At 41.7% G+C, this 20,377-nt stretch overlaps 1 protein-coding gene and 1 non-coding gene across 2 annotated transcripts in view; both read right to left on the reverse strand.

Annotated features, from left to right (window-relative positions):
* Nucleotides 1-20,377, reverse strand: part of PIP4K2A (phosphatidylinositol-5-phosphate 4-kinase type 2 alpha) — a 181,864-nt gene that overhangs the window by 89,574 nt on the left and 71,913 nt on the right. The gene's annotated exons all lie outside the window — the stretch shown is intronic.
* On the reverse strand, nt 11,223-11,295 carry TRNAS-GGA (transfer RNA serine (anticodon GGA)). Its single transcript has one exon. It is a non-coding gene; the product is annotated as a tRNA-Ser (tRNA).

The following is a 20,377-nucleotide window of genomic DNA, read 5'->3' on the forward strand; positions in this document are numbered from 1 at the left end:
TTAATGTTATGTATACATATATTTGTATATGAAACTTGCAGGAAGTACCTAAAAGCTGGAGGAGCAGGTTTGGGGGCCTGGGGTGGAGATAAAGGTCTTCATACATTTATTGTCATAATAATGATGGAGGTGAAAACCAAAGCACTCAAGAAGTATCTACCTCAGAGGCATATCACATAACTTCAAGTTAATGGTTCCCAGTAAGGAGTACACGTTCCTCTACAAGGAGGTAGGAGCATTTCTATCTATCATATATCTAAGAAAATTAAACTTTGCAAAACTTATTATACAGTTTGACATATGGCCTCAGCAGTTCATATGTCAAACAGTCCTGAGCTCTATACTGTAGGGAAGATAACCTGAAGAAATGGCAGGAACTCACGTCTTGGAGGGGTTGGCAGTGGAAAACACCCCCAGCTCTGTCTATGCCTGGTGTGTATAATGGCTTGCATTTTACACGTCCGCATCCGGGTAGATTTACAGAAGGTACCATCTAGACTTGACTTAGCTATTAATAAATCAACCCTCAATAAATGGACCCATGCTTAACAGGATACCTGAAAAGAAATTACCAAGTGAAGCTAATATTAAAAACATAAGCACCAGTTAACAAGAATACAGCAGTACTAACAGCTACGCTTCTAGTATTAATACATTCTCTCAAAGAACGGATGATTTAGTCAGACAGGACAAGAATAGTTCCAGAACAACTGAAATCACTGAGAAGACTTTAAAATATGGACTCCCATCCATTTTGGTTAACTGATATGAATACACTTCCCTGAGTCTTAGGACATTGTACCCTTAGACATTAGCTGCTGATGGGTGGAGGACAGCTATCAAAATGGGCACATCATTTAAAAACTAAGCACTCAGCCAAAATCAAACCGCTATAGTTTTTTCAGTGATGTTCAGCATCATGTAATACTAAATTACCTGTTTAGTACTCCACACAATGTTACTAATTTAATGATTAACATACAGACACTTCTTTCTAGGTTCCTTCACCAGCCAAGGGCTAAAAACCACAGGAATGAATGAATGAATGACAGTCGCTCAGTCGTGTCCGACTCTTTGCGACCCCATGGACTAGAGAGTCCATGGAATTCTCCAGGCCAGAATACCGGAGTGGGTAGCCCTTCCTTTCTCCAGGGCATCTTCCCAACCCAGGGGTTGAACCCAGGTCTCCCGCACTGCAGGCGGATTCTTTACCAGCTGAGCCACAAGGGAGCCCAAGAATGCTGGAGTGGGGAGCCTATCCCTTCCCTAGAGGATCTTCCTCACCCAGGAATCAAACCCAGGTCTCCTGCATTTCAGGCGCACTTTTTATCAACTGAGCTATCAAAAACCTCATACCACTCATTATTCCCACTTAAAGTAAAAATAGCCAAAAGGACATGAAAAACCAATATGGCACCAAATTCTAATGAGCTTCTTTGTCAGTGAATATTACCGGCAGATACATAGAAAACATTGGTCAACATCTGAAGACTTGAGGTTGAGAAGAAATTATGTAGCCTAGGTGACTGGCTTTATAGTTGCATCAAAGTGAAGGGGTTTCTATCATGTTTCTAGAATTATGTATTTGCTAAATTATCCCACATATTCAAAGAACTACTGTGTATTCCACAGCTTCAAAAGTTGTGGAATTTAAAATATGAGGCATGTAATTTTCCTTTGCAAAAAACACAAGTGTTCCAAATTCTTGGACCTTTGCAAGGGTCGGAGGTGACTGTCAGTAGCTTGCTACTGAGCAAACACACACACATTAAGCTTCCTTTCAAAGTAAAGGTGAGACTGAACACCATGTAAGAAAATCACTACTTTTTAAGAGAAAACAAAGCTTTGAAAAGAGAGGATGCTAAGAAAACAGATGTTGGGGAATGTATCCACTGTTTTGTGATCTTTAGCCAAAAACAGTGTAAATGTGTCATCTGAAAACTCCAATATCAGCACACTCAAACACTCAGAAATAGAATATTCTCACCTATTAGAAGTCTTGCCAAAGAGTTTCAAAGCTCATGTTACTGGGTTTTGAATCCAGTTGTGGAAACTTTAAAAACAACAATAGCTTCCGGTAAATGTAGTTTTCAGGAAAGCTAAAATTTATGAGGGCTTCCCTCATAGCTCAGTCGGTAAAGAATCTGCCTACAATGCAGGAGACGTGGGTTCAATTCTTGGGTCGGGAAGATCCTCTAGAGAAGGAAAAGGCTACCCACTTCAGTATTCTTGCCTGGAGAATCCCATGGACAGAGAAGCCTGGGAGGCTATAGACCATGGGATTGTAACAGTTGGACACAACTTAGCAACTAAACCACCACCAAAATTTACCATCTGAAAGTGAACTAAAAGGGTTGTTAAGTCAGCTGAAACTGGCAGGATGGGCTGAGAAGAGGCATGTGAGGATTTAGTAAAAGTGGCCACTGATACACTCTTTCTACTTAAATTTAAAATCTTTGCGAGTATAGTTTTCAGCCAGTAAACAAAAGCCATTAAAACCAAGAATCAGTGGGGAGGGATAGATTGGGAGTTTGGGATTGACATGTACACACTGCTATGTTTAAAACAGATAACTAACAAGGACCTGCTGGATATAGCACAGGGAATTCTACTCAATATTCTGCAATAATTTAAGTGGGAAAAGAATTTGCAGAAGAATAGACACACCTGTATGTATAACTGAATCAGTACTTCACTTGCTGTATACTTGGAACTAACATAACATTGTTAATCAACTATAGGTTGTCACTGTTTAGTTCCTTGGTTCCTCTGACTCTTTTGCGACCCCATGGACTGTAGCCTGCCAGGCTCCTCTGTCCACGGGATTTCCCAGGCAAGAATACTGGAGTGGGTTGCCATTTTCTTCTCCAGGGGATCTTTCAGACCCAGGGATCGAACCATTGTCTCCTGCATTGTGAGGTGGATTCTCTACTGTGGAGCCACCAGGGAAGCTCTAATCAACTATACACTCCAGTGTAAAATACATTTTCTTTAAAACCCAAGAATCAAAATATATAGAGTCTTAGAAGTAGCTTTAAAAAAATCAATATTAAAACAAAAATTTCTTCAAATACACAAAGCATACTGCTCTCACTAAAAAATTAATCATTTTTTCAGTTCAGTCGCTCGGTCATGTTGGACTCTTTGCGACCCCACAGACTGCAGCACGCCAGGCTTCCCTGTCCATCATCAACTCTGTCGTCCCATTCTTCTCCTACCTTCAATCTTTCCCAGCATCAGGGTCTTTTCCAATGAGTCAGTTCTTCGCATCAGGTGGCCCAAGTATTGGAGCTTCAGCTTCAGCATCAGTCCTTCCAATGAATATTCAGGACTGATTTCCTTTAGGATGGACTGGTTGGATCTCCTTGCTGTCCAAGGGACTCTCAAGAGTCTTCTCCAACACCACAGTTCAAAAGCATTAATTCTTCCATGCAAAGCCTTCTTGATGGTCCAACTCTCACATCCATACACGACTGTTGGAATGCTACGTCTATAGCTTTGACTAGATGGATCTTTGTTGGCAAAGTAATGTCTGTGCTTTTTAATAAGCTGTCTTAGGTTGGTCATAGATTTTCTTCCAAGGAGCAAGCATCTTTTAATTTCATGGCTGCAGTCACCATCTTCAGTGATTTTGGAACCCAAGAAAATATTTGTAATCATCATTTGTAATGAGGGCAAAAGACTTTTATATTAAAATTACTTTAAAATATTTAATCTTACCATTTTTCATACATGTTAGCATGCCTAAATTTCACCCACATGATGTGTGATCAAAAATAATTGGAGTCTATCATTCTATGGGGAACTTTTCAAAATGCGTGGATTATACCCTATCTATTAGCCCTGTGGCAGCAAACAGGAATTTGGCTGTGTGTTTTATTTTGGAGAATTAAAAAGTCCCCAGGGATCTTTTTACATTTTATTTTTTAAGTGAAGGATAATTGCTTTACAGAATTTTGTTGTTTCCTGTCAAACCTCAACATGAATCCTCTCCCCATCTGCTCCCCCAACCCTGCCCCCAGGAGCCAGTGCATCCTCTGCTGCTCAGAGCATTTAGCGGTGTGTGTGTGTGTGTGTGTGTGCGCACGCGCATGCTAAGTCCCTTCAGTTGTGTCCACTCTTTGAGACCCCATGCACTGTAGCCTGCTAGGCTCCTCTGCCCATGGGAACTTTCCAGGCAAGAATACTGGAGTGGGTTGTCATGCCCTCCTCCAGGGAATCTTCCTGACCCAGGATCAAACCCATATCTCTTCTGACTCTTGCAGTGGCAGGTGGGTTCTTTACCACTAGTGCCACCTGGGAAGCCCTTAGCGGTCACTACTAAGGAGGAAACTTAATCCTCACATATTCATGCTACCGGAGGTGGGCATACCATACAGTATTCATTTAGCCAGGGCAAGAGCCGATTTTAAAAACTGTCCCTACCCCCAGTACTTTCTTAGATACCTGCTATTTCCCTCATAACAATGATGTAGGACTATTCTCACTGGGCAGATGAGAAATAAAGTTAAATAACTCAGCAGAGACATTAAGCAGCTGCCCTTGCACCATGAGAAGAGGCAGTTACCGACTCCTCTGTGCTGAGAAGCCCTATGTTAGCACCCACATCACACACCCAGTTCTGACACTGGACACTGCAGTCCTGCAGGGGGCGCCCTATGGAAAGAGACGACACCTCAGCGCCCCCGTGGCCCATAGTTTACAAGGAAGCAGGGGTCTGGCTGAGCTCCATTCTGCGGGTCTACAGGAGGACGTGCTGGGAGGTGGCATGCCAGGAGTCAACTTGTGAAAGCTGGTGGTGGTGGTGGTTTAAACGCTAAGTTGTGCCTGACCCTTGTGACCCCATGGACTGTAGCCTGCCAGGCTCCTCTGTCCATGGGATTCTCCAGGCAAGAATACTGGGGTGGGTTGCCATTTCCTTCTCCAGGGGATCTTCCCGACCTGGGGATCAAACTCCTGCATTGCAGGCTGACTCTTTACTGACTGAGCTACAAGGGAAGCCTAGGAATATAGGAAGTTAAGAATATAAATTTATATCGTTGCAAGGGGTTAACTGCACTTTTAGTATCTAATCTTCTAGGTTAATTTCTCCTTCCCTCCCCTACTTCTAAAACACATTTTGTTCCAAAACTTTAGAGTGACTTGTTTCTGAGCCTTTTTATCTGATATGCTGAATTAGTCATGTTTTCCTGGTGAGTTACATTCTTTAGCCTAAAAGATTATTTCAAGCATGTGTAAATGCACTTTCTAAAAAATGAAAGCCAACAGGCAACTCAAGTTTTGTCCAAAAGAGAAATAATTGTTTAGCAAACAATAGTCCAAAGCTATTTTATTCAGAACAAGAGGAGATTGTTTCTGAGACATACCAAACTACATTTCTTACATAAATTTCTTTTGTCCCTGAAAATGTTTCTGAAATTTGAGGATAAGCTCAACTTAGATTTCAGTTAAAATTCCTACACTTCCATCCCACTGAAATGCAGAAAATCACTTTTTTGTACACATACAAATGTATTTTCTATTTTGCTGTTAGGCACAGGGGTGTGGTTTAAAAAATAGTCTTTAGCTAGGCTAATTTCTTTGTCATGGCTGAAAGGATCTTTTAAATCCTTTACTTATATGCATATATACTCACAAGTAAACATCCTGAAATATTTTACAAATAACAAGCACTTTTAAAAACCTGATTTTAAAAAAGAACTGTCACCATTTCATCATTCATTAATTTCAAAAAAGATGTCACACCAATGAGTATAGATCTCCTATCCAGAAATACTCCTAATTCACAAGTTATCAAAAGAAAAAAAAATGCTGTTTGTTTTCATTATTTTAGGAAAAAGAGCACTCACCATCACGTAAGTTTTGCATAAACGAATTTCTCCTTCCCCCATCTCCTCTCACTACAGTCTATGTGTTCTACAGGTATAAAAACAGATAAGCAAAAACCTCCAGAGAATTAGATGACAGAGGATCTTAATTCCTAATTGGATCAAATAATGTTAATATGCTATAAACATGAATTAAGGTTGCAACACACCAGATTTAATCTAGACACTTTTCACTGGATTTTAAACCTGGAAACGTCTAAAAGGCTGCACAGGAAACTGTACTCTCAGCTGTTACAAAAGATCCAAATATTTCTATCCTCATTATATTTTTCGATTTTTTACGTTTGGCCAGAAGGTGAGCTTGTGGGATCTTAGTTCCATGACCAGGGATTGAATTTGGGCCCACAGCAGTGAGATGAAAGCATGGAGTCCTAACCACTGGAATGCGGGAGAATTCTCCATCATTCTATTTCAATCATCTTTTTTTTTCTCAATCGTTTGAAGCTACTAGTATTCACTATGATAAGGAATAGACTGTGGATGAGCATTTAACCCTCTCCTTGTGCCAGCATTACAAGTACATTTTCAGGGACAATACAGGACACAGGGCTCCCCTAAAGGTAAGGTGTGTGGTAAGGCAGGTTTTAAATAGTGCGTTAATATCTTAATATTTTCTCAGGAATGTCTTTTTTACCTTAACTTCAGGAGTCCACTTTGGCATTCAAATATATCTTCCTCTTTGATCATGAAGCCTAAAGGTTCAGTGTCTGAAGCACGCTTGCCTTTGAAAACATGATTTAAAGAGCTGAACAAAGTTTATCAGTCACCTCTCAGGTAGAAGACACACTTACGAGAGAGAAATGTGACTTATAGAAAACTCCAAATTGATGTGTTGTCAGCTCTGAGTATATTCATTTCTGATGACTTGTGTTTTTCTACCTCTGAACCCATTTAAGGTAAAACCAGGGAGATTTTGTGTGAAACTCGATGAGAATCATGAATATTTTTTATTTCTAGTAGAGGAAGACCAAAATTTTATTGTTTTGCTGTTAATTATTAATTTTTCTCATGCTCTCTTTTTTTCCCTCTTTTGTCACCTGTCATCTCAGTATCTTGGGAGAGACCAAAGGACTTGAATTTGCCTATGTTTCTCAGTAGCAGTTTCCATTACAATCCCAAAGAAGGGCAATGCCAAAGAATGTTCAAACTACCATACAATTGCGCTCATTTCACATGCAAGTCAAGAAAGAAAGAAAGTGAAGTCGCTCAGTCACAGTCGCTCCAACTCTTTGTGACCCCATGGACTGTAGCCTACCCGCCTCCTCTGTCCATGGGATTTTCCAGGCAAGAATACTGGAGCGGGTTGCCATTTCCTTCTCCAGGAGATCTTCCCAACCCAGGGATTGAACCCGGGTCTCTGGCATTGGAGGCTGACGCTTTACTGTCTGAGCCACCAGGGAGGTTGATTATGCTTAAATCACATGCAAGTCAGGTTATGCTTAAATCATTCAAGCTAGACTTCAGCAGTATATGAACTGAGAAATTTCAGATGCACAAGCTGGGTTTAGAAAAAGCAGAGGAACCAGAGATCCAATTGCCAACATTCATTGAATCATAGAGAAAGCAAGAGAACTCCAGAAAAGCATCTACTTCTGCTTCATTGATTATGCTAAAGCCTATGACCGTGGAACAACAAACTGTGGAAAATTCTTAAAGAGATTGGAATATCAGACCACCTTACCTGTCCCCTGAGAACACTGCATGTGGGTCAAGAAGCAACAATTAGATCCAGATGTGGAGCAATGGACTGGTTCAAAACTGAGAAAGGAGTCCAACAAGGCTATGTTGTCACTCTGCTTATTTAACTTCTAGGCAGAGTATATCATGCAAATGCCAGGCTAGATGAAGCACAAGCTGGAATCAAGGTTGTGGGGAGAAATATCAACAACCTCAGATATGTAGATGACAACACTCCAATGGCAAAAAGTGAAGAGAACTAAAGAGCCTCTTGATGAGAGTGAAAGGATGAGTGAAAAAACTGGCTTAAAACTCAACATTCAAAAAATTAAGATTATGGCATCTGGTCCCATCCCTTCATGGAAAATAGAAGGGGAAAAAGTGGAAGCAGTACAGATTTTATCTTCTTGGGTTCCAACATAACTACAGATAGTGACTGCTGACATGAAATTAAAAGACAGGAGCTCCTTGGAAGGAAAGCACTGATAAACCTAGACAGCCTGTTAAAAGCAGAGACATCAAACTTTGCCAACCACGGTCCGTATAGTCAAAGTTATGGTTTTTCCTAGCATGTATGGATGTGAAAATTGGACTATAAAGAAGGCTGAGAACTGAAGAATTGATTCTTTCGAACTGTGGTGCTACAGAAGACTCTTGAGTCCCTTGGACAGCATAGAGATCAAACCAGTCAGTCCTAAAGGAAATCAATCCTGAATATTTATTGGAAGGACTGGTCCTGAAGCTGAAGCGCCAATACTTTGGGCTCCTGATGTCAAGAACTGACTCACTGGAAAAGACCCTGATGCTGGGGAAGATTGAGGGCAAAAGAAGAAGGGAGTGACAGAGGATGAGACGGTTAGATAGTATCACTGATTCAGTGGACATGAATCTAGCCAACTCTGGGAAATACTGAAGGGGAGAGAAGACTTTGGTCACGAATAAGTCATTTTGACCTGATGGAAACGTTCAGTGGTGACACACAGGAACCAGTTATACCTTTGAAAGTGAAGAATGAGAGCTTTTACTGACGCTCACTGCTACCAATTCAAGATAAAAATGAAAACAAAAATCAGATTCTCTGTGGTAGATCATGAACAGGAAGGCAGTCAAAAGCTACCACACTGCCTTTTTCTGCCCATCAAGGATGTGAGAACTGAAAAATATTTGAAATAAATCTGCATTTTTTTAAACTAAAGTCAAGTATGTGGACAAAAAGAAGGAAAGCCATGTAAAGCCCTACTATGATACCTGACAAATTGTGCTTCCACAGCTGCCCTTTAACTACAAACAAGGCCTTTTATTGTTGAATTTAAGACTCCCTGTGAGGGACCTCGCTGGTGGTCCAGTGGCTAAGACTCTGCACTCCCAGTGCAAGGGGCCTGGGCTCAATCCCTGGTCAGGGAACTGGATCCCATGTGCTGCAACTAAAGATTCCATATTCTGCAACAAAGACAGAAAGATCTCGCATGCTGAAACTAAGACCCAGTGCAGCCAAATAAATAAAATACAGTAAAGTAAATACATATTTTTTCAAAAAGAATCCCCATGATATACATTGATAGCAATTATTCCAGAGCACTAACGACCCCTTATCTAAAGACAAACCAAGAAGCCTAGGAGACTCTAGGCATTTGCTGTAACAAAAGAATAAAACAAAATTTCTCATGATAAGAAAAACTGGCCTATAGTTATCTTTTTTTCCCTAATAGATTATACCCATGTTAAGAGTAGGAACTAGATTTTATTCATCTTTGTATATTCCTGCCCACCAAAGGGACCAACAGCAAGAAACAATTGTGAAACAAATTGTAAGCTAAATCCTTTGCTTATAAACTTAAAAGGGACTTGACTATTTTATCTAGCAAAGATAAATCCTGATATTTGTATCAATTGCTCAGAACACCAAAAGCTACAAAGCCAATTACTAAATTCCTATTTCCCAAGTTACCAAAGTTTGGACTGATAGCATGCAAGATGACTTATGGGAAGATTAACTGACTGGTATTAAATAAAGTAAGTTAAATATTTTCCAACACTATATTTACCTTTGAGCCACCAGGGAAGCCCAAAACACCTAGGGAGTGGCCTTTAATTCTACCAGCTGAGCTATTCTTGAGAAGATGATGTTTGTTTTTGTACATCTGCATAGCATTTCAAGTTTACAAAGAATGTCCATATTCCTTACTGAAATCATCAAACCTCTGACACCATCCGAAGGCCCAGAAACCACAAAAACAATGATATCCTGAGTGTTTTAAAGCACTGCTCTACACTAAGGAAACAATAACTCATACTAACAAAACAAAGCCTTTCTTCCACTCCCATATAATTTGTTGACAGCTGATGAAACAGAACAGAACGGTAATCAGACTTAGCTCAATAAAGCTTAAGAATGTATTGTTTCAATACACAAGCACCTGTAATCTCACCATCTCTAAATAAACACTATGGACCTTACTTACTTACAAGGGGTTAAACGTTACCTACTGTGTTCTTTAAACGTGTGAATTCATAGAGAGCTACCGAGACCCAGAATGACTCAAAGACAAAGACAGTGATATTCCAAATGGCGCAGTAAACTAGAAGCGGATGACTTCTTATTTCAAGGAAAGCAAAATACCAACCAAATTAACTGTAAAATAGGCTGCCAGTTTAAAAGAAAGACAGGGACCTCCCCAAGCAGCCCAGTGCAAGGGGGCCTGGGTTCAATCCCTGGTCAGGGAATTAGAGCCCACACGCCAAACTGAAACCAACACAGCTAAATAAGTAAATAAACATTTTAAAAAATAAATAAAAGAAAAACATTCTATGATTTATTTCAAAAGGCATTTAGATAATATGTAAACAGCGCTGCAGATAAATACAAATAATAAAACAGCCAAATATGATATTTGAGGTGGTTTACAATTTTCACTGAGAAGATAGGCCTACCCTCACCAAAGCTTTAGAAAATGACATTTTCCGAATTGTTGATTTGTTAATCCAGTCTTACTATTTTCTCTTATCTTTTTAAAAATACCCTAGAAGGATATATACTTCCTATGTAAAGTATTACTTCACAACAAAGATGACAGAGCCTGTAATTACTGATAGCAGTGTGTGTGTGTGTGTGTGTGTGTGTGTGTGTGTGTGTGTGTGTGTTAGTCACTCATTGGTGTCTGACTCTATGTGACCCCTTGAACTGCAGCCTGCCATGCTCCTCTGTCCATGGGATGCTCTAGGCAAGAATACTGGAGTGGGTTGCCATTTCCTCCTTCAGGGGATATTTCTGACCTAGGGATTGAACCTGCATCTCCTACACTGGCAGGCAGATTCTTTACCACTGAGCCACCCAGGAAGCCCACTGATGATAAGCGATAAATACGCTCAGTTCTAGAGAGTGTGGGGAAAACCTTCCTTTCTGAAAAATTTGTTCCAAAGTGGGATTTTAAAAAGATATTTTACTTTCACTAAAAGATGGAAAACACAGGTGTTAGGTATTGCTGTAGTCTGAATATTTGTGTCCCCTCAAAATACGTATAGAAAGTAAAAGTGAAGTCGCTCAGTCATGTCCGACTCTTTGCGACCCCATGGAATGTAGCCTACCAGGCTCCTCCCTCCATGGGATTCTCCAGGCAAAAGTACTGGAGTGGGTTGCTATTTCCTCCTCCAGGGGATCTTCCTGACCCAGGGATCAAACCTGGGTCTCCTGCATTCCAGGCAGACGCTTTAACCTCTGAGCCACCAGGGAAGCCCCAGAATATGTATGCTGACATCTTAATTCCTAAATAAGGTAGCAGAGGGGAGCCTTTGGGAGGTGCACAAGTCGTCAGGGATGAGACTGCTGCCCTTACAAGAGACCCACAGAGATGGCCACATCCTCCTGCCAAGTGAGAACATGGAGAAAAGCAGCCAGCTATGAGCCAGAAAGAGGGCCTTCACCCAAATGTGACCATATTGGGCCTTGATCTTGGACTTCAGCCTCCAGAACACGAGAAATAAACGTTTGCTGTTTAAAAGCCATGCAGTCTATGGTGTTATGATCTCGAAGCCCAGATGGGCTGAGACAGATGTTCTCCCCAAAAGTCTGACCTTTCAGTTGATTGGACCATGTACATGATGCTCTGTACTTGATAAGCAGGTTCCTCCTGACTAATTGCTTGCCCACTAGGGTAGGTTTCCAACCAGAGGCCACAGCATGAATCAAGTCTAGAGGACAGACTGCCTTCTTGTTTGATAGGAAGCTGTTAACGACACCATACCACTTCCTCCAACTGCCAATTTTAACAATGACTTACAGTACCCTGATGATTGCAATAATGGTTTAATTATGCAGCTTATATTCTTTCCTCTAACCCTATGACAAAGAACACTAAAACTGAGAGTCCTGACAGACGGTATCATACACTGTGACGCTCCAAAGATTGCTTCAAATGCTCTATCTTGTAGCCATTTTGGAGTATGTTACACACTGATATTAGATATTAAAACACAGAGTTACTAAATGACTATTAAAAGTCTAACAGGATAGGGTTGATCTTGATAGCATGGAATAGGGCTCCGAGAGCGAAACTGCTTTACCTTGTAAATGTGAGTCCACCAAGTCAGCAGCTTCTAGAACTGCTGTATTTGTTCACTTTACACCAATGACTGGGGTATTCTTTTTTTAAACACTGGCAAGAGTGTGATTATCAGCAAAATTTTAGAATGAGCCAGAGAGGAGAGTAAAAAACTCAAAATGACTAACAGAAAACTCATGTTCTACAAGTCTTAGTTTTAGAAACCACAACACCCACCAAAACTCAAACGGGATGTGCAAATTTGAGGTCTGACTCATCACCTGCCAGTTACTGGGCCGTACCTGAGTTCTGAGTCCTCTCACCTTCCTCTGCCCTCCATCCCAGTTAAGCCAGAAGACTTGGGCCAAGTTTAACACATCAACTCTCTCACTCTTTTTACAAGAGTAAATACCAGTGAATGGTAGGAACGTTGGCAGGAACTAAGATGCCAACTTCTCACAGGTCAGGAGCCAAGTCGTGTATGCTGTCCAGAAAGCAGCACAGTAAGACCATGGTGTGGCCCTACAGACATGCACTTGCCTGTGGTATTGATAATCCCTCTCCCAAATAGCCGAGAAGGCAATGGCACCCCACTCCAGTACTCTTGCCTGGAAAATCCCATGGATGGAGGAGCCTGGTAGGCTGCAGTCCATGGGGTCGCTAAGAGTCAGATACGACTGGGCGACTTCACTTTCACTTTTCACTTTCATGCACTGGAGGAGGAAATGGCAACCCACTCCAGGGTTCTTGCCTGGAGAATCCCAGGGACAGGGAAGACTGGTGGGCTGCTGTCTATGAGGTCACACAGAGTCGGACACGACTGAAGCAACTTAGCAGCAGCAGCTCCCAGATAGATTTTAATAACCTTTTTGTAGATAATGGTAATACTAGATTGTAATCCATAGAATAAGAACCTATGAGTTCGTGCTAAGACAGACAGAAGAGGAGAGGAAGTGATTCCTTACAATAGAATTCCAACTAATAACTGTAGAGGGAATGATGGCGACATTTTAAAGTTGCCGATTGGCAAATATTTACAGTAATAACTATTTCAGGCAAGAGTCATCAATGGATGCTAAAATTAATCAGCAAAAATATGGTGAGAAAAAGGATATTTACATAGTCTCCAAGCATCTCCCCACAAAACACTTATTAAGAACAAAGGGGAAAATAACCATAGGGTGGAGGAAGCTGATACCACTATAATCAAGAGATCAAAGTCAACATCACCACTAATGAGATAAATCAACATCATGCGTCCTCTGATATAATGCACTGAGATGGAAACCGCTCTGATAATCTGGCACTCTGATGAAAAACACACAATCTGAACCCAATCATTAGGACACAAACCCTAACTGAAGCCGTTCCGTAAAACAACCAGTCAGTGTTCTTCATCAAAAGTGCAAAGATCCAGAGAGATATAAAAAGACAGAGAAACTGGTCCAGATGAAGCGAGGCTTAAGGAGACAAGATAACCAAATGCAACATGTGATCCTGGAACCAGAAAGGAAACCAAAACAAATGTGACAACTGCAGGAATGTGAATAAGATCTATCAGTTCATAATAATATTGTATCAGTGTTAATGTTCTGACTTTATTAATGTATTCTTGGCTATGTATGATGGTAACATCTAGATGAAAGGTATATGGGAATTCATTGTATTATTTTTGGCAATATTTTTATATGTTTAAAATTATTTCAAAATAAAAATTTAAAACAAATTAAAATTGTGCTTTTAGTAGAGAGCATCCATCATTGTTTCTCTATCCAATCATCTGTACTCTATTCACTGAAATTAACTTGGTCTTACATGTCAGTTTGCAGCCCTTATGCCACAAAGCCAAGATATATCCAAGATGGCGGAGGAGAAGGTTGTGCGCTCATCTTCTCCTGCAAGAATTGCAAAATTACAACTTGCTGCCGAACAACTGTCAACAGGAGAACATTGCATCTCACCAAAAAAAGATAACCCATGTCCACGGGCAGAGGAGAAGCCCCAGCAAGACCGTAGGAGGGTCGAAATTGTGTTTAGAATCAAACCCCAAATTGGCCAGAGATGCTAGGAGGGCTCAAACAATCCTTGTGCACACCAGGACCCAGAGACCCCACAGACACTGAGCCAGGACTGTGTCTGAGTGTCTCCTGTGGTGGTACGGGTCAGCAGGGGCTCTGGGTGCAGCAGACCTGGGTATGGCATAAGCTCCCTTGGAGGTCGCCATTAACCCCACCACAGAGCTGCCAGAACTTACACAGGACTGACTGTGGAAACAGACTCTTGGAGGGCACAAGCAAAACCTTGTGTGCAACCAGGACCGAAGAGAAAGGACCAGTGTCCCCACAAGAGACTGACCCAGACATGTCTGTGAGTGTCCAGAAGTCTCTGGTGGAGGTGTGGGTTGGTGGTGGCCTGCTGCAGGGTTGGGGGCAGTGTGTGCATGTGACCTTTTGAAGGAGGTCACAACTATCTTCATTACCTCCATCATAGTTTAGCCTCAGGTCAAACAGGGAGGGAACACAGCCCTGCCCATCAACAGAAAATTGGATTAAAGATTTACATGGCCCTGCCCATCAGAATAAGATCCAGTTTCCCCCTCAGGCAGTCTCTCCCATCAGGAAGCTTCCATAAGCCTCTTATCATTCTCCATCAGAGGGCAGAGAAAATGAAAAGCACAATCACAGAAAACTAACCAATTTGACCACATGGACCACAGCCTTGTCTAACTCAATGAAACTATGACCCATGCCACATAGGGCCACCCAAGATGGACGGGTCATGGTGGAGAGTTCTGACAAAACATGGTCCACTAGAGAAGGGACTGGCAAACTACTTCAGCATTCTTGCCTTGAGAACCCCATGAAGAGTATGAAAAGGCAAAAAGATAGGACACTGAAAGATGAACTCTGCAGGTTGGTAAATGTCCAATATGCTACTGGAGATCAGCAGAAAAATAACTCAGAAAGAATGAAGAGATGGAGCCAAAGCAAAAACAACACCCAGTTGTGGATGTGACTGATGATGGAAGTAAAGACGGATGCTGTAAAGAACAATATTGCAAAGTAACTTGGAATATTAGGTGCATGAATCAGGCAAATTGGAGGTGGTCAAACAGGAGATGGCAAGAGTGAACATTGACATTTTAGGAATCAGCAAACTAAAATGGACTGGAACGGGTGAATTTAACTCAGATGACCATTATATCTACTACTGTGGGCAAGAATCTCTTAGAAGAAACGGAATAGCCGTGAGAGTCAACAGAAGAGTCTGAAATGCAGTACTTGGATGCAATCTCAAAAATGACAGAATGATCTCTGTTCGTTTCCAAGGCAAACCATTCAATATCACAGTAATCCAAGTCTATGCCCCAACCACTAATGATGAAGAAGCTAAAGTTCAACGGTTCTATGAAGACCTGCTACCAGACCTTCTAGAACTAACACCCAAAAAAGATGTCTTTTTCATTTTAGGGGACCAGAATGCAAAAGTAGGAAGTCAAGAGATACGCAGAGTAACAGGCAAATTTGGCTTGGAGTACAAAATGAAGCAGGGCAAAAGCTAATAGAGTTTTGCCAAGAGAACACACTGGTCATAGCAAACATGCTCTTCCAACAACACAAGAGAAACCTCTACACATGGACATCACTAGATGATCAATACCAAAATCAGATTGATTATATTCTCTGCAGCTAAAGATGGATAGTCAGCAAAAACAAGACCAGGAGCTGACTATGGCTCAGATCTTGAACTCCTTATTGCCAAATTCAGACTTAAATTGAAGAAAGGGGGGGAAACCACTAGACCATTCAGGTATGACCTAAATCAAATCCCTTAAGATTATACAGTGGAAGTGAGAAATAGATTCAAGGGATTAGATCTGATAGACTGAAGAACTACAGACGGAGGTTCGTGACATTTTACAGGAAGCAGTGATCAAGACATCTCCAAGAAAAAGAAATGTAAAAAGGCAAAACAGTTGTCTGAGGAGCCCTTACAAATAGCTGAGAAAAGAAGAGAAGCTAAAGGCAAAGGAGAAAAGGAAAGACATACCCATTTGAGTACAGAGTTCCAAAGAATAGCAAAGAAATAGAAGAAAACAATAGAATGGGAAAGACTAGAGATCTCTTCAAGAAAATTGGAGATACCAAGCAAAAATTTCATGCAAAGATGGGCTTGATAAAGGACAGAGATGGTATGGACCTAACAGAAGCAGAAGATATTAAGAACAGGTGGCAAGAATACACAGAAGAACTATACAAAAAAAGACCTGCATGACCCAGATAACCACGATGGTGTGATCACTCACCTAGAGCCAGACATCCTGAAATGCGAAGTCAGGTGGGCCTTAGGAAGCATCACTACAAACAAAGCTAGTGGAGGTGATGGAATTCCAGTTGAGCTATTTCAAATCCTGAGAGATGATGCTGTGAAAGTGCTGCACTCAATATGTCAGCAAATTTGGAAAACTCAGCAGTGGCCACAGGACTTGAAAAGGTCAGTTTTCACTACAGTGCCAAAGAAGGGCAAGGCCAAAGAATGTTCAAACTACCACACAATTGTACTCATTTCACACGCTAGCAAAGTAATACTTAAAATTCTTCAAACCAGGCTTTAAGAGCGCATGAACCATGAAATTCAAGCTGGATGTTCAAGGTGGATTTAGAAAAGGCAGAGGAATCACTGATCAAATTGCCAACATCCACTGGATCATCGAAAAAGCAAGAGAGTTCCAGAAAAACATCTATTTCTGCTTTATTTACTACACCAAAGCCTTTGACTGTGTGGATCACAACAAACTGTGGAAAATTCTTCAAGAGCTGAGAATACCAGACTGCCTGATCTGCCTCCTAAGAAATCTGTATGCAGGTCAAGAAGCAACATTTACAACTGGATATGGAACAACAGACTGGTTCCAAATCAGGTAAGGAGTATGTCAAGGCTGTATATTGTCATCTTGCTTATTTAACTTTTATGCAGAGTACACCATGCGAAATGCTGGGCTGGATGAAGCACAAGCTGGAATCAAGACTGCTGGGAGAAATATCAATAACCTCAGATATGCAGATGATACCACCCTTATGGCAGAAAGTGAAGAAGAGCTAAAGAGCCTCTTGATGAAAGTGAAAGAGGAAAGTGAAAAGTTGGCTTAGAACTCAACATTCAGAAAACTAAGATCATGGTATCTGGTTCCATCACTTCATGGCAAACAGACGGGGAAACAATGGAAACAGTGACAGACTTTATTTTGGGGGGCTCAAAAATCACTGCAGATGGTGATTGCAGCCATGAAATTAAAAGACGCTTGCTCCTTGGAAGAAAAGCTATGACCAACCTAGATAGCATATTAAAAAGCAGAGACATTACCTTACCAACAAAGGTCCATCTAGTCATAACTACAGTTTTTCCAATAGTCATGTATGGATGTGAGAGTTGGACTATAAAGAAAGCTGAGCACCGAAGAGTTGATGCTTTTGAACTGCGGTGTTGGAGAAGACTTTGAGAGTCACTTGGACTGCAAGGAGATCCAACCAGTCCATCCTAAAGGAAACCAGTCCTAAATATTCATTGGAAGGACTGATGCTGAAGCTGAAGCTCCAATACTTAGGCCATCTGATGCAAAGAATTGACTCATTGGAAAAGACCTTGAGGCTGGGAAAGACTGAAGGTGGGAGAAGGGGATAACAGAGGATGATATGGTTGGATGGCATTGCTGACTTGATGGACATGAGTTCGAGTAAGCTCCGGGACTTGGTGATGGACAGTGAAGCCTGGCGTGCTGCAGTTCATGGGGTTGTAGAGAGTGGACATGACTGAGTGACTGAAGTGAACTGATGCCACGTATGCATCTTATATAGTATTAACTGGAATATTTTTCTCATGCCCCATAGGGATAAGAGTACCATCTGTTCTACTCTATGAGCAAGAAGCATATCCCTCAAGGGTAGGATATATACCTATAGTCTAGGTACCAGGCTCAGTGCTGAATGAATGAATGAATCCTTAAGGCTTATTTTTTTTTAAATTAAAATTATGGGGGAAAAATAAGGAGAATAGGACATGAAATATTCTAGACTCTGTTTCATTATCAAGTTTTATGAATAATTCCCAGTTAAGACATGGGGACAGGGGGTGGGGTGCCTTACTTTTGGAAAGCAGCTGGGTTTTATTTTCTATGTTTCTTTATTTATTTGGTTTTCTATCTACGCAGCACATTTTTGTCTTTGGCATTCATCATTTCTAAAAATTAACAATAACAACACATCCTCAAGGCTAACATTTATGTAGGACTTACTATAGGCTTTCCTGCTGGCTCAGTGGTAAAGAATCTACCTGCCAATTCAGGAGATGTGGGTTCAATCCCTGGTCTGGGAAGATTCCCTGGAGAAGGAAATGGCAACCCACTACAGTGTTCTTGCCTGGGAAGAATCCCATGGACAGGGGAGCCTGGTGGGCTAGAGCCCATGGGGTCGTAAAAGAGTTGGACACAACTTAGGGACTAAACAATAACAAACAAATGAGTCTGGTATCTGCAAACTGTTTTACACTCTTTCTTAGGCAACTGTTTTAACAACCCTGTGAAATGAACAGGACTGTTTCACTCCCAGCCCTAAACAAATAAGAAAACCAAGGCTGCAAGCAGTTCAGTGACTGGCTCAAGGTCATAGTGACCTCTACACAGTGTGGCCTGATTCTGTTCACCTGGTCAGAGCAACTCCAGAATCTGGGCACTCAGCCATGGCAGTCAACTGCCGATTGTCTTATACTCATAAATAAATAAAAAGGATATAAATTTTAAAAAGAAATAAATAAAACCTGCCCAGTTACTTAAAGTAACCAGAGGAAAACTGCTTAAGGGGCAGATGACTACTACATAAAGCAAACCAAACACTCACGTAAAGTACAATTGTCCACTTTAAATTTATGCAGCTTTCTGCTCTTTTTGGTTTACCCAGTTACCCATGGTAAAAATTCTTCATGGAAGAAACCCCAGCTTTGCCTGGTTTGAGAGGGAAAATACAATGTCACCTTCATCATTCAGCATAGGCTGTGGTTTCTGGGTGCTGCTCTGAGCCTGCAGGAAAGGATATAGGGAGAAGAGGGGAGCTGGGGTGCAGAGGGACATGGGGCAAGAAGCCCAAGGGGAAAGGGGCGCTGTTGGATAGCCCATCCCAAAATGTGCCTCTGAGGCATAGCAATTATTCTGAAGTAAAGTTAATTAAGAAATAGCCAGCCCAAGAGGGACATTCCAGGCTTCCCTGGTGGCTCAGTGGTAAAGAATCCACCTGTCAATGCAGGAGTCACAGGTTCGATCCCTGATCTGGGAAACCCCACAGGCCACAGAGCAGCTAAGCCCATGTGCCACACCCACCAAGCCTGTGCAGCCTGGGAGCTGCAGCTGCTGAGCTCACAGGCCACAGCTACTGAAGTCAACCTGTCTGAGAGCCCGCGCTCCGCAGTAAGAGAAGCCGCCACAATGAGAAGCCCACGTACCGCAACTAGATGGCAGCCCCACTCCTCGCAACTAGGGAAGAGCCCACGCAGCAGTGAAGACCCAGCACAGCCATAAATAAATAAATAAAATTATATACATAGATCATAAAAGGAGGAGGGACACTCTGACTGTCCTGCCTCCCGGAAAGCAAGAAATCAATTTCATGTGATAGGTGCCTTCTCTGCAATTAGACAGACAGTCATCCTTATCATCAAAGACAGGGGATTCACGCCAGAAGCCTATATAAACAAGCCTGGTTATTTCTTTAATTGACAAACCCAAACTCTGTCTAAATTCTTCACTAATTGGGTTCTCCAAACCTAAGTCTCTTTGTCCCATCAATTCCTCAAAAATCTATTTGTCTACAACATGGAAAAACTGCCTGCTTTGGTCCCACTCCTAAGGTCCCATTTCCATGACATCTCTGTGCCCATGAATTAAAACATGTTGCTGTTCCTCTGGTCAGTCTGTCTTCTGTCAATTTTATTCTGAGTGCAGCCAGAAGAGGTCAGCAGAGGAGGGGGGCTATTTCCCACTCCCAGATGGTGCTGAATCCTTCTCAGCGGGGCTGCCATTCCATGAGGCCACACCTAGAAGTTCATAATTTGACATTCCAACAGCACTTCATACAGGCGGCAACTGAAGAAGCAAGACAGCAAACGTGGATCCTAAGCACTTGAGGGTCGCTTTGTTTTCTCAAACCCTTGCCCCGGCCTGGAGGAGACTGGCCATAGGAAGTGAAAGTTCCACACGTAGACGAAGGCAGCGTATCTTTCAAGGCA

Source organism: Ovis canadensis, chromosome 13 (genome assembly GCF_042477335.2).
Source record: "Ovis canadensis isolate MfBH-ARS-UI-01 breed Bighorn chromosome 13, ARS-UI_OviCan_v2, whole genome shotgun sequence".
Lineage (NCBI taxonomy): Eukaryota > Metazoa > Chordata > Mammalia > Artiodactyla > Bovidae > Ovis > Ovis canadensis.